Below are 10,624 nucleotides of genomic sequence, written 5' to 3'. Positions count from 1 at the left end.
CTCACCTCTGTGCCTGGGAAGATCATGGAACAGATCCTCCTGGAAGCTATGCTAAGGCACATGGAGGACAGGGAGGTGATTCGAGACAGCCAGCATGGCTTCACCAAGGGCAAGTCCTGCCTGACTAACCCAGTGGCCTTCTATGATGGAGTGACTACATCAGTGGACATGGGAAGGGCTACAGATGTCATCTATCTGGACCTCTGTAAGGCCTTTGACACGGTCCCCCACAACATCCTTCTCTCTAAACTGGAGAGGTATGGATTTGATGGGTGGACTGTCCGGTGGGTGAGGAATTGGTTAGGTGGTCGCATCCAGAGGGTAGGGCTCAATGGCTCAATGTCCAGATGGACATTGGTGATGAGTGGCATCCCGCCAGGATCCGTATTGGGACCGGTACTGTTTAATATCTTCATCAATGCCATAGACAGTGGGATCGAGTGCACCCTCAGCAAGTTTGCAGATGACACCAAGCTGAGTGGTGTGGTCGACTCGCCAGAGGGACAGGATGCCATCCGGAGGGACCTGGACAAGCTCGAGAAGTGGGCCTGCATGAACCTCATGAGGCTTAACAAGGCCAAGTGCAGGGTCCTGCCCCTGGGTCAGGGCAGCCCCCACTATCAATACAGGCTGGGGGATGAAGGGATAGAGAGCAGCCCTGCCAAGAAGTACTTGGGGGTACTGGTAGATGAAAAGCTGGACATGAGCCAGCAATATGCGCTCGCAGACCAGAAGGCCAGTCATATCCTGGGTTGCATCCAAAGAAGCGTGGCCAGCAAGTCAAGGGAGGTGATTCTGCCCCTCTGCTCTGCTGAGACCCCACCTGGAGTACTGTGTGTATGTTTGGAATTTATGAACTAATAATATGAGCCAGTGCCTGCTCACCTGCCTGGGCATTAGGCTCCTGGGATGTAAGAATTTCTGGATAATAAGAATATAACCAAAATTTGGTCAAAATCTTGGCAGAATATACACTTTCAATATCTAATCTACCCATATAGATAGAGGACTCTGATGTGCTTTTGGAAAAGTCTGTCCCTCCGGAAGACAATCATCAGGGAAGTGTGTGAGGAAACAATATGAATTCTGGGAATTTCCTCCTTTTTGTTCTCTGGGAAAAGGAGAAATACATTTTTTTTTTCAGTGGACAGAAAAGCACAATCACTACATGCAAAATCCCATTGCATGCTCCTTTGCCATTTTTCTCTTTTGCTCAAATATTAAAGAAAAATAATAGTAAAAGCATTTGAAAGAACAAACAGGAGGCATTAATCTGCTCCTGCTTCTCTTATTAGAACCTATTACACTAATCTCCTCTTTTCTTTCCCATCATTTGTGACTTGAATTCATGTCTTGTCTTTAGGAGGTGTGGAACAGAGCTATTCAGCTGCCAGAATCATTGTGTTAAAAAATGACAGTTGTAGCAAATGAGTACAATAAAACTACGTATTCAAATTTATGAATATTGGAATCTATTTGCCAATTTCAATCAATTATGACAAAGGTAGTGATATTACTTTCACAGAAATGGATAACTGGTTAGAAGAAAAAGACACAAATCAGTCCCCACTGAGGGAGAGCCTGTGGCTTGAGTTCAAAACTTAGATTAGACACCAGACCATAAATCATGGGAGAGAGCCATGGGGAACTGGCTTTCCAAGCCTTCAGCTGTTCACAGAGTTATTTGTTTAAAGAGAGAACAAAACTGAGCCAGTAGCATAGTTTTCAACTCTGCAGACTGCATGACAGCACCACTGCTTTTGGGTCTGAGGGGCCCACATGCCAAGTTAGGAAGACTGAGAGGAAACCAGAGCCCGTGTTAGCAGTTTGCTGAAAAAAAACATTGTTTTATTGCTTTCATCAAGGCCAGTTCCAACCATACTGTACCATCACTGGGCTATGCAGGCTGCAAAAACCAAAATCACTCATAGATGTAATAGTAGTTTGAAAACAGAAGCCATGAGCTCCCATTTAATCTCTGTAATTATTTATGCCAAGAGAAAAGGGAAGGCTAAGTGAGTATCAAAGGCTCCTGTATTCCCAACTGAGAATACAGCATATTGTTTTAAGTGGCAACTTGTCTTCCTGAACTTTTGTAGGAGTGTTTAAACTAATCCACATCTCAGGGGTCAGTTCAACAGCTAATATGAGCTATTACAGACATTCCTAATATCTTTTATAAAATGATTGCAACCCTTCTCTTTCTCTCCCCTCTTTCTTTAAAGTATGATTGGAACAAAGTTGATGAGACCTAATTAAATCTTTCTATTTATACACTAATAGTTCAGAAGTTTCAGAAAAGTCAGATTTTAAAAATTTTTTCCTCTTCCTTCCATCCTATCTTTGGGAATCAGTCTCACAATTTCCAAGTTACATCCCACTGTGATTCACTTGTCCTGGTTCATGGACTGGATCCTCACAATGCCCCTGCTGCACCTAGTTTTAGGTGGCAATTAGGGGAATTTATGGTGGAGTGTGCTGAATCAACCTGGCCTTGTTTTCTCAACTCAAGGTCTACTTTCACTTATGATACAAATGGCCACCACAAAACCCTTCATTTGGTGGTTGCTGTAGAAGGTTATGAATTCATCTTCTGTTGACAGTTACTATTTGGTTACTATCTGGACACGAACAAAAACAGAAGGATGAAAGATTTCCCAGCCAAACAAGCCATTGTGATCATTTTGACTGTATGTAACTCAGAATAAATATTCATCAGATGGCTTTTACACCTAACCAGCTGACTAACATGGAATTAGAGCAGTTTTTAACCCAGTAATCTTTATTTAAGGAAAACTTCACAGGCTTTGCAATTTACATTGCAAAACTATCCAGAGCCAGGGCTTATGCTCTTACCACACCAAGCTTCCAAATCTTTTTTTCTGTTCTGCCAAACTGAGTACTAGAGGGTCCCTGCACAGTCGCACACTCTGAGAATTTATTTTGAGCCAGCTGATCCTTGTATGCACTGTCATCATACCTGTAGATAAGAAATTCTGCTCATCTCCTTGTCTATAAAAGTTCATTTCTCTAAAGGGCATATCACAAGACAGGCAGCTACCTAAAAATTGACAAGAGGTATTTCTTCAACGTTTTCCTGTTACCTCCTCTCTCTTCTGCTGTACAGTTACACCAATGGGAATATGCCCCATCTTAAATTTTAAGATGGTCAGAGAAATGACCAAATGTTAAAATTGATTCAGATTATTCATCACCAGTTACAGGTTTCTGTCATTGGAGGCTGCGTGCCCAGAATAGGAGTTGTTCCTGTGTTACTCTTCACATATTTAATTTCTGCATATGGATTTGCAGATTATCCTGTCTCTACTTACTATTGTGGAGAGCTGTGGAAAGATAAATAAGGTGCACAAAAAGTGTAAATTATCCCTCAATTTGAATACACATCAAATGGTTATAACTTCTTGAATATCAGCTGGAACTCATAGCTTAAGCCCATTTCTTTTTAAGCAGGGCAATGTTTTGAATAACTAATTCTGAGTATTTCAAATCAGAGAAAATTTTGCACCTAATTTACAGATTTCTGAAACTGGATGCTTGCAACAGAAATGCTAGCAGCCAGTTAATTTTTGTGCCATGAGCAACACTACAATTAGTTCAGGCAAATTCACACATGTAAACAACGCTAGAGAAACAGGTGTTTACTAAAAACTAGCTGTGTTGGTCCTGCTTAATAACCTCATGTTTCAATCTCTAGGACTCCTCTGAGAAGGGCTAGTAAACATAAAAGCTGCAGAAAGTATGTTCAATTATATTCCTAGCGTCCCATCATATAACAGCAACCCCACGCAGAGCAAAAAAAAATGGGCAGCTAGCATCCCAATATAAATTAGATTTTTAATTAACTCCATAGATGGAAAAAAATAACGCTGTGGTAGTTTACTGTATTAATTCTCTCTCTTTTACGTACAGGATATAAAAAACCATGGAGGGTCATGCTAAAAAACACTAATCAAACACAGTCTTCTGTTCTTAGCTAGGCTTGCAATGTAAAAGCAAGAGAATATCATTTGGAAACTAGTATAGAATTAAATTTTGCCTTTTTCACATCTTAGGAAAGCAACCCATTCTGAAAGTGAAAATAGGCAGCTTTGAGTTTCAACTCCTAAGAGTTGAAACAGTGACAGTATAAGACAGTGAAGAGTTTACCTCTTTGGTAAACGTTAGGACACAAAAAATTTATAGACTAGGTTAAGTAAAGAGATTAAGAAGAAACTTGTTTTTATATCTGTTGTACATGTTGCTTGTGTCTTTCCCTTAAAATTATTATTTTCTTCTAGCTGAGGTTTTCCTTTTATTGTATTTGTTTTGTATTCCTTGGCAACGTCCTTACTTTTCTATGGTTTCTCCCTCTTCCTTATCTTGTTGGGTTTTGAGGGGATTTTTGCACACATAACAAGAATCTAATAATTGACTTCTTTATTTTTTGTGTGTAATGAGTTACAACATGTGAACTGTGTGATTTGAACATCTGTTTTTTTATTGTATGTAGACTAGGTTTTCCCTTAAAAAAAAAAGCTATTTATTAATTGATATCATGTTCCTTGTATTTGCTTTCTGCAGTCTTTTAACATTGATAGATTAAAATCTCCACAGAATGGAACTTCTGAATCAGAGTCTGAAGAAATTATTTTTATGAGTCTCTATGTAATAATCACTTTTTGAGAAGTACACCCACACTCATCAAAAAATGTATTACCTGATTTATAGGGCCAAATCAAAACTACTCACCTGCAGGTTAGGTAGGATGTATCAAGATTATGTATGCCTTTTGCAATCCACAGGGAAAAAAACACAAACTGAGTAACTGAGCAGTTTTTAATAGCAAATCTAAGAAAATTACTTTAATTTTTCTCTAGACATTCTGCAAGGAAGAAAAAAAACCCCAATCCTGAGGTCTAAAACCTCAGCCAGCATTCAACTCGTGTTGCTTCAATCACTGCTGTGGAGTTGTGAGGATTTACATTGGTAAACTTGGCCCTAAATCTCCCAAATTACAATTTTCCTTTGTATCGGTTATTCAGCACTAATCTGTATAATTTTCCCAAACTCAAAATAGAACAGATTTGGTGTGGGGGAGAGGAGGGAGAAAGAAGAAACAGAACACATGTAAAAGGGATTGCCAAGCTGAGCACAGAATTACTGGGGGGGTGGGAAATGTCAGTAGCTCAAACAAGCAAAAGAACAATCACGAAGGTGTTACTGCACAAATTATAATATCATTGTGTTATAGAAAGTTGCATTTCCCTTTCTGGTCTGTATTTATTTTTTAAAGTATAAGACAGTGAAGATGTAAAAAGCACAACTCTTGCCCCATAAACAGACTGTTTGTGATTAAGTAATTTGGACTAACTCCTGTTTCCTTTATTGATGAGATTAGTCATATTTCTTTACTGGCCCCAATTCAGCAAAGCACTTGAATATGTGCATAAATCCTACTAATTTCAATGGGATTTACACATGTGCTTAAAATTAAGCACATGCTTAATTTCACTGCTAAATTGGGAATAAGAGAAATTGAAGTGGATTCCTCGCCCAATACTGTGATTTGGTTATTCAGTAACCTTTCTTTCATGTTAATTTGCAACATCAAGCAAACCTAAGATTTTTAGGATGAGCAAAATGAGACCAGGTGGGCTTGCAAACCAAGTACTTTAAGATTACTTTTTTCTGAGTACTGACCATGGACTTTCCTCCAGGCAGCATCTAGCACTTCTTAGATACTAGTGGAAACAAATTCAATGTATGTGTTGTACTGATGTCTCTGAAAGCCATGTTTGCATAGAAGAAGATGTCTATAGATAAATATATAGAATCATAGAATCATAGAATCATAGACTCATTAAAGGTTGGAAGAGACCTCCAAGATCATCGAGTCCAACCATCAACCCAACAACACCATACCCACTAAACTATGTCCCTAAGCGCCTCATCTACCCGTCTTTTAAATACTTCCAGGGATGGTGACTCAACCACTTCCCTGGGCAGCCTCTTCCAATGTTTAACTACTCTTTCAGTGAAGAAATTTTTCCTTACATCCAATCTAAACCTCCCCTGGCGCAACTTGAGGCCATTTCCTCTCGTCCTTTCGCCAGTTACTTGGGAGAAGAGACCGACACCCACCTCGCTACAACCTCCTTTCAGGTAGTTGTAGAGAGCGATGAGGTCTCCCCTCAGCCTCCTTTTCTCCAGGCTAAACAACCCCAGCTCCCTCAGCCGCTCCTCATAAGACTTGTTCTCCAGACCCCTCACCAGCCTCGTTGCCCTTCTCTGGACACGTTCCAACATCTCAACATCCTTCTTGTAGTGAGGGGCCCAAAACTGAACACAGTATTCGAGGTGCGGCTGCACCAGTGCCGAGTACAGGGGCACTATCACTTCCCTAAAGTGATATCACTGATTGTATCTTTTCCTTCCTACCCCAAGATCTCATGCTGCTACTACAACTTCTGCAGTCTGCAGTATTTTACTGTGCATACATATTCCCCTGTGCAGACTGTTCTGGAGATAAGTAGACAGTATATAGTATTTTCTGTTGTACTTACAGTATCTGGAATCTTACATCTTCAAAACATTTTAGTAAAACTTAATTAATTAATCTTTCTGCAATTATGAGTGCTCAAAAGAAAAGGTCAGTGAAGATACACTGCCACGTCTCCAAGTGGTTACTACAGTTTCGAAGAGTCATAAATGCATGTTTTCAAAAATCTCTGTTCTCCTCACACCACTTTGCATGATGTTAGGAACACTTAGCTTCACCTTTGGAAAGGAATACAACCTTTTAAAAGCTTGACAATCTTGTGAATCAAAATTATCAACAGTGCAGGAGACAGAAAAATACAAGCTGTGGATTTGTGCTGGAAACAGTGTTGATAATATAGGGATGTTTTAGTTGTTGCTGAGCAGTGCTTACACAAAGTCAAGGCCTTTTCTGCTTTTCACACTACACCACCAGCAAGTAGGCTGGGGGTGCACAAGAAGCTGGGAGGGGGCACAGCCAGGACAGCTGACCCCAACTGACCAAAGGGATATCCCACACCATATGACGTCATGCTCAGCATATAAAGCTGGGGGAAGAAGAAGGAGGGTGGGGGTGTTTGGAGTGATGGCGTTTGTCTTCCCAAGCAATCGTTACGCATGGTGGAGCCCTGCTTTCCTGGAGATGGCTGAACACGTGCCCGATGATGGGAAGTAGTGAATGAATTCCTTGTTTTGCTTTGCTTGTGTGCACGGCTTTTGCTTTCCCTATTAAACTGCCTTTATCTCAACCCATGAGCTTTCTCACTTTTACTCTTGCAATTCTCTCCCCCATCCCACCAGCAGGGAGTGAGTGGCTGGCTGTGGTGCTCAGTTGCTGGCTGGGGTTAAACCATGACACAAGCAAAGCTTTCTGAGAAATGATGGTTATAGAAAGTTGCTTTCCCTCACCAGAGAAAGTTTTTGGATGAGAGCCTGTTTGTCCACTACTTCAAGATATTTGGATGTGGAGCATATTTTTTGAATCAGCTTCCAAAGTAATCTTTAGATTAACTATTCTAGCTAGACTCTAAAAAGCTGTTAGAAGAGCAGTGCATCTTTTTCTTTGTCATATCATTCTTAAGTGTATTCTCCTCCACTGATACACTATACTTCAGTGACTTTTTGTGGCAGAATGTGTTTACCCCATACACGTTTGTCCCTTTTATTCAAATCTGGCTGTGAATATATTTATTTACATGATAAATTTTGCATATGTAAGCATTGTTGTCTTAATGAGTTACCGTATGGCATTTTGGCTGAATAACCAGTCCCAAGACTTTGCCAAAGAATTAGCAGAAGGCTCTTCTCTCTTTTATACACACACACAAAAGCAACCAAAATCTAAAAAACTTTCTAGCTTGGGCCTCCTGTACAGCAGCTCCCAGCATGCTTCCTGGTCTCAATGGCACAGCATGGCTCCCCTGGCTACCACTAGCTCATCAAAATCTTCCTCCAGTGGGTTTTTCCTTGGAACAGGGGTGTGACTTGACGTTGCCATGGACATCTCCGCTTGGTACCCACCTGTAGTTCTTTTCCACAGTTGTGGGATATTGCCTCATCTTCTCTCACTTCCCACCTGATTCCAACCAGCTGGGCACAAAAAGAGGGTCTTCTGAATCCCAAATTATGTGCAATGCATAGAATGGATTTTCAAGTGTAACATAGCATGAAAAATGGGGCATTGTGCAGTGATGCTGCAGAACTGTATTCTAAATATCTCTGTGCACTTCATGTGTCTTTTGTAAATCAGCTAACCCCACAATGCTAAGTAGGGGGGAAAAAAGCCATATCAAATAGGAATAAAATATTTTAGATGTCTCATTTAAGTAAATAATGTCAGTTCATTTCTTTTCTTAGGTATTTTATTCTTGTCTCAGTGGAGCTAATGAAGTTAGGGGTAATTTTTTTGTTCCATTCTTAGGAAGTGCAGATCCTTGCACAAGCTGAGGTAACACCACCCCCTTCTGTTCACACTGATGCTAGGCTCAGACAGCTACATATTCAGCATAGCAAAAAACTGGTACTCCAGTACCATTTGCACAGCCAAATAGGAAGAATGGATTTTACTGTTACAGCTTAATTATGTTCATTGAACTATATATTTTCAATTAAACTATTTTAATCATTCTCTATACTAGCTTATTCCAAGAATTTCTAGATAGGAAATTATTAAAATAGCTAAAACAGACTGCAATTTTGCTTTAACTCTCTAACACGAATAAATACCAAATATAGTTAATAAAAAATTAATTTGGATGTTAGGGAGCAATTTTTGTTATCTGCAGCTCATTTTCATTTTAGTATGCCTCTTTTGATCATCTGTCAGAGCAGCATCTCTCTTCTGATTTGATACTGGAAAGGTTTCTCCTTTTGTGAGATGCAAAGAATTTTACTTGTATGACTTTTTGCTTTACAGGCTCATTGTGGTACGCAGAAAAAACCTATTACTAATATATTATACTCAGGTAGGTTCCTCAGCATTACTTGATTAGTTCTTTAAGTTGATTAGCAGCCTAGCACACCAGTTGTCTGGCCAAATTACTTTGACACAATTAAATCTGATGCTGAGGTTGTGGTTTCATGATGATTTCTCTGGTTGGAAGCAGCAGCTTGAGCAGTATGGTTCCCTCCATCCATGGATGTTCATTTCCACGTAATGAGCCAAAGCAGTGAGCTGAACTGGGGCTGAGCCAGGTTAAACATAATTTAGCTAAAACCAACCCTGTGACTGTCAGCTTAGGGAAGTGGTCCAGGTCATGGCACAGCTGCATGAGCAGCACAAGCTGGGGGGGCAGCCCTGAGGCAGGGTGAAGGAGAGGGACATGGGAGAGACTACTTACACTTGTATATTTTTGCTGCAAAGACTTCAACAAAGTGCTCTTGAGTAAAGGTTTGATAGTTGGTCCCCCCCCCCCCCCCCATGCAGACTATAAGCATTTTAAATGGTAAAGCAAAATTAAGAACATTCTGGAAGCTTTGAGCAAATCACAGAAGAAAAAACACCTCTGTAGATATTTCTAATGCTAATATTTTTGGAAGTCTTTCACATACATGTGCTGCAAAGCCTGGTCAGTATGAGTGTCATTTCTGTGTTTTTTACAATTCACAACTGAGGTCTAAAAAAGAACTGGGATACCTAACCTTGTGGTGTTTGGAAAACTCCCTGTTCTGGTGTAAGACATATTTGTTTGCCTATTTGCTCTGTGAGGCCACGGAACTCTGTTAGCCAGGGTGAATTGTCCCAACTATGAGTCTGTCATGGTTTAACCTCAGTCGGCAACTAAGCACCACGCAGCCACTCGCTCACTCCCCCCCACCCGGTGGGATCGGGGAGAGAATTGGAAGAGCACAAGTGAGAAAAACTCGTGGGTTGAGATAAAAACAGTTTAATAATTGAAATAAAATGATGATAATAATAATAATAATAATAATAATACACAAAGCAAGTGATCAGCTTTCCCCAGTTTATGTACTAAGCATGACGTCACATGGTATGGAATGTCCCTTTGGCCAGTTTGGCTGTGCCCCCTCCCAGCTTCTTGTGCACCTGCAGCCTTCTCAGTCAGTAGAGCATGGGAAACTAACAAGTCCTTTGCTAGTGTAAGCATTACCTAGCAACAACTAAAACATCGGTGCGTTATCACCTTTGTTCTCATCCTAAATCCAAAATACTGCATTGTACCAGCTACTAGGAAGGAAATTAACTCTATCCCTGTCGAAACCAGGACAGAGTCAACCAATGAATTTAAATCAAAGAAGGAGAAAGTTGTTCAACTGTCTGGAGAAAGACGCTGACTGCTTTTCAGTATCACTGAAACAGGAGAAGTTCTTGTGTTAGTCCTGAAGCAATGTATGTGAAACACAACATTCGGTCTTTGTCATGGAAGACGTTTTTTCACCAGGAAGAGAGACTCTATGGAAAGACCAATCACGCTATAGGTGCTGTACCTGAACTGCAAGTTGCCATTCTGCACAGTTGTCTTTGTAGGACATTGCACTGCTTGGACATCCTCAGCTGCACGGCCACATGACGAGCAACCCATGGGCCATCCTGGGAAGTGCCAGGGTGCTGGAGAATTAGGGAGGG

The sequence above is a fragment of the Pygoscelis adeliae genome, unplaced genomic scaffold, assembly GCF_000699105.1.
Source record: "Pygoscelis adeliae isolate BGI_AS28 unplaced genomic scaffold, ASM69910v1 Scaffold116, whole genome shotgun sequence".
Lineage (NCBI taxonomy): Eukaryota > Metazoa > Chordata > Aves > Sphenisciformes > Spheniscidae > Pygoscelis > Pygoscelis adeliae.
The sequence above is the reverse complement of the archived record's forward strand: the minus strand, read 5'-3'. Positions refer to the sequence as shown.